General features: G+C 28.5%; 1 non-coding gene across 1 annotated transcript; it reads left to right on the forward strand.

The window, feature by feature from the left end:
* Window positions 1-579: 579 nt before the first annotated feature.
* TRNAK-CUU (transfer RNA lysine (anticodon CUU)) lies at window positions 580-652 on the forward strand. Its single transcript has one exon. It is a non-coding gene; the product is annotated as a tRNA-Lys (tRNA).
* Window positions 653-4,465: the final 3,813 nt, after the last annotated feature.

Here is a 4,465-nt window from a genome sequence, read left to right on the forward strand (position 1 = left end):
ATATATTTTACTTGCAGAATAAAATGGCTGATCTTGCTTTAAAGATCTTTATGAACAATATTTCAATTTAGTCCAGGCTGATCGCCAAAATACCAGTATGCGATGTAATGTCGCCATGATGAATAAAAATTAGATTTGAAATATTTCGATTATAAAAACTAAATTCCATGTTTATTGTGTTTATGATTGTAAGGCAAGAATACAGTTTTTATATAATATTAATGCATGAAAATATGCATTCAAAATAATAAGAATTAATATAGTGCCACCGATATTTAATTATGCAATTAGATAATCGACTACACTTATAATAAAATGCATAATTCGATCATAAGAAGTCACTTTAAATATTTTTATGAAAAATCCAAATGAGTCACTGTATAGAGTAATCTAAAGTTCTTTTTGAACAAATTATAAAGTTAAAAATCAAATTTACGCATAATAAACGAATCTAATTTAAGAAATTTAATGATCATTTGTTATAATAAATAGTATAAAATTATTTCCAGCGAGCTCAAAAATGTAATTTTATTTTTGTAATTTATATAATTTCATATCTATTTTAACTCATTTGTTCAAGCCTGGCTAGCTCAGTCGGTAGAGCATTAGACTCTTAATCTAAGTGTCGCGGGTTCGAGCCCCGCGTCGGGTATATTTTAATTTTTTGAAGTACATCATTGTGAACGAAATAATGTCAAAAAAATAATTTAAGAACTTTAAGAGGTGTATTTTTATCTGCAAGTTCATATACTTTAATACGTCAAAGTTTTAAATTGTATTATATTAACTCGGTTTGATTACCTCAATATAAATAATCATCAAAAAAAAAATTTAAACGAAATTTTGCATATTTTAAGATAATCTTGGGTAAATATGAAAGTAAAGAAATACGCGGATATTGATTGTGTAAAGAAAGCAAATTCCAAGTTGACCCCTTGAAATTTCCATATTTGGATCCAGATTATGCCAGGATGACCATAATCTAAATACACAATGATTTTGGATTGTAATTTCATGTAAGGTGTTTCAACTCTACTAATAGATCACTTGAAATATATAAAACTGTAAAATGTAGTTGCTAAATATATGCCCTTCTCGATAGCTTTTTTCAGCTTCCCCTTTAAGAAATACTTTGTCTAATCTTATTGATGCTGAAATCTATAAGTTCAGCACTTTCAATACTCTCGCAATAAATTTCAGAAATAAACTATCGATTGAAATAAATACTAAAAGCATATAATTTATCAATGTATTTACTTTGGGGTCCATTTTATTATTTATTTATGGGTTAATTTTCTGTTTATCGATTTTATCTATTTGGACGTGTTCAGCGTGTTGGGAATATTGCACAACTCCTTGATGCATCTTTTGACACCTTCCTCTGATCTATCTTCATCAACTACTCTTTTTCTCTCAAATGAGATGAGTTCAAGTGTCTTGCGGAGTGTGAGAGCTTGCATCTATGCTTCTACTTCGTCTGGTATTTTTAACTCCTTAACATATTTTTTATGATATTTTGTGACCACCCCATCCCAAGTCATCACATATGGTATTATTCTTGTTTTACATTTGTAAATTAAACCAAGTTCATTCGCCAAGATGTCATACTTCCTATATTTTTCATTCTCAACTTCAGTCAAGTTATACTATTTCAATCAGCGTAATCATATTTTCTTTTTTATCGTAGAGAAAAATATCTGGTCTATTTTGTTTGATTAAAATATTCGTTATTATTTGGGTATCAACTTCTATTTCTGCATTTTCGTTTTCGCAGGTTTCTTGTACTGAATGAGTTCTGATCTTTTTGGTTTTCTTGAAGTTGTATCGTCTTGATAGGAGGAAATGAAGACATCTTGCAATTTTATTGTGGCTTTACATGTAATCATGCCCTAACATTTTTTTTGCTTTTTGTGGCAAGGTGATCAATTGTTTTCATAGCTTCGTTACAGAGCGGGCATTTTATCTCTCGCCAAAAAACACGTTTCTGTCTTGAATAAAACAGAATTCTCCTTCTTTACTTGATTTAATATTGCCTTTTTTTATCCATCTTGATGATCCAACAATATCAACCATATCATTATTCTTGGGTTCAAAAAGTTTTTGATGCAACGGTTTTTCTTTTATTTTACACAATAGACTTTCGTGCAGCTTTTTCTCTAGTGTTTCGGAGTCGGTGATGTTAGCATTATATTTATTTTTAAGATATTCTTCAATTGGTGAGAGATATGTCTTGTTATCTTTTTCTACTTTTAGAATCGCGGCCCTCCTCGGTGTGCTGTTTTTACTGTTTTCAAGCAGATTTTTTAGCTGGTAGATCATCTTCTCAGCTTTAAATTTGATATTACATAGCCCACGTCCTAGTCCATTTCTCTTTATATATAATCTTTGTTTATTACTAGGCTGGAGGTTAATAGAGAATTCGTTTAAAATATCTCTCATCTTATCATAAAGTTTGATGTATTCTTCTGGTTCTAATTTAAATACGCCTATATGGTAATTTATGAGTGATGTTGCATGTTAATTAATGGCTTTAAATAAATTCCCGCCATTAAGTTTAGTCTAACATAAATTTCTTATTCGATTTAATATTTGTTCTGCAATTATATCTATAGTTTCTTGCTTTAGCTCTGATTTGCTACTCTCAATTATCACAAGATATTTATAGGCTGCCGGGCCTTCTATACAATGTTTTTTTATAAATAAATAATTATAAGAGGACTTTTGATCATAAGATAGTGTGATCAACAAAAATATATAAATTAAGAATATACATACATCGAAAATATAAATATTATAAAATAAGAATGTGCATAATTATTATTTTTTATTTAAGGGCTATATTTATAGTCGTTATTTTAGTTTTTGTTCTCAGGCACAGCTTGCTTGATTCTCTGTACACACAGCGTATTTATACTTTCGGCTATCTTCTCCTCTCCATAGTCTTCTTCAATGCCCCTCCTTCTTTCGAGTCCTATTAATTCAAGGGTTTTTCTCAATCCCAAGGTTTGCATATATGCCTCAACCTGGTTCGTGACATCTGGTTCCTTCAGGTACCTTCTATGATATTGTGTAACCACACCGTCCCATGTTATAACATATGGAATAATAGAATGTGCATAAAATAAAATTTATTTATAAAAATAAAGAAAATATAAATTAAGAATACATATACATCAAAAATATAAATATTATAAAATAAGAATGTGCATAATATAAAATTTATTTATAAAAATAAAGAAATATATAAATTAAGAATACTTATACACTGAAAATCGTTTTATTAAAAGACAAAAAATAAATAATATGAAAAATTGTGCCTTATAAAAGAATAAATTATGAATACAAATATTGAAAATACAATATGTAACAACAACAAAAAGTATATAACTTGCAACAATACAAAAAATGTATAAATTAAGAATACCTATAAATTGAAAATATAAATATTATAAAAAGTAAAATAAGGATAAACATAATATAAAATTTATTCTACAAAAATACAAGAAATATATAAATTAATAATACTATACACGGAAAGTTTGATTAGTAAAAATGCAAAATATGTACAATATGAAAAATCATCAATTATAAAATAAAATTAATAATACTTATACAATGAAAACATAATATGTCACAGTATAAAAATCTATTAATTAAGAATACCTGTTCATAAAAATTATAAATATATCTTTTTAAATAAAATACTTGATAAAAAAGGTTAAGACTCTTTAAATTATTTATTCTTCATCGCCTTCTTCATAGCCATCAGTTTTTCCTTTCTTCTTTTTAGCATATCTTCCAAGTTTAGCACCAGCCTTAGCACTATGAATATAAACCTCGATATAAGCCACATCATCGGCCGAGACAGTAAAAGCAGGCTTATTAACAACATTTCCCCTTACACTGATCTGTTTCTGAGCAATCATGTTCCTAGCAACATGGACGTTATCAGCCAATCCCATGGAATAAACGACGTACTGTAATCTTCGTTCAAGAAAGTCAGAAGCAGTCAGATTCAAAACCTTATTCAAATTCTCGATGATCTCTGACTTGAGTGTAAAATTTATTGGTGGTAAAATTCCTTTTTTTACTATTGTGTTTAAAAGGTTTCGACCTTCAACAATTTGCTTTTTCTCGTCGGATGAGATTAATAGATCTCGCGCTCGTTTTTTTGTGTCGTCACATTCTCGTTGTACTATCCATAATTCTTTTTTGTTCTTGAGACCGAATGTGCCTACTAGCTTCATTTCATCGATTAGACGGTCTCTGTCGTATGGTCTTTTTGGTACTCTTGATCTTTTAGAAAAGTTTGGTCTTACCATTATTTAATGGGTATAAAAAATAAATAAGGACAAGAGAATAGTAAATAAAATTAATTCAATGCTTAATGTATAAACCTCTAAAGACGCGTCAATATATATAATTTATAAGAAGAAGCGTCTATAATTGTCATATATCATGGAAA

This window comes from Rhyacophila brunnea, unplaced genomic scaffold (assembly GCF_057557595.1).
Source record: "Rhyacophila brunnea isolate RB1 unplaced genomic scaffold, BYU_Rbru_1.0 scaffold_100, whole genome shotgun sequence".
In the NCBI taxonomy this organism is placed as follows: Eukaryota; Metazoa; Arthropoda; class Insecta; order Trichoptera; family Rhyacophilidae; genus Rhyacophila; species Rhyacophila brunnea.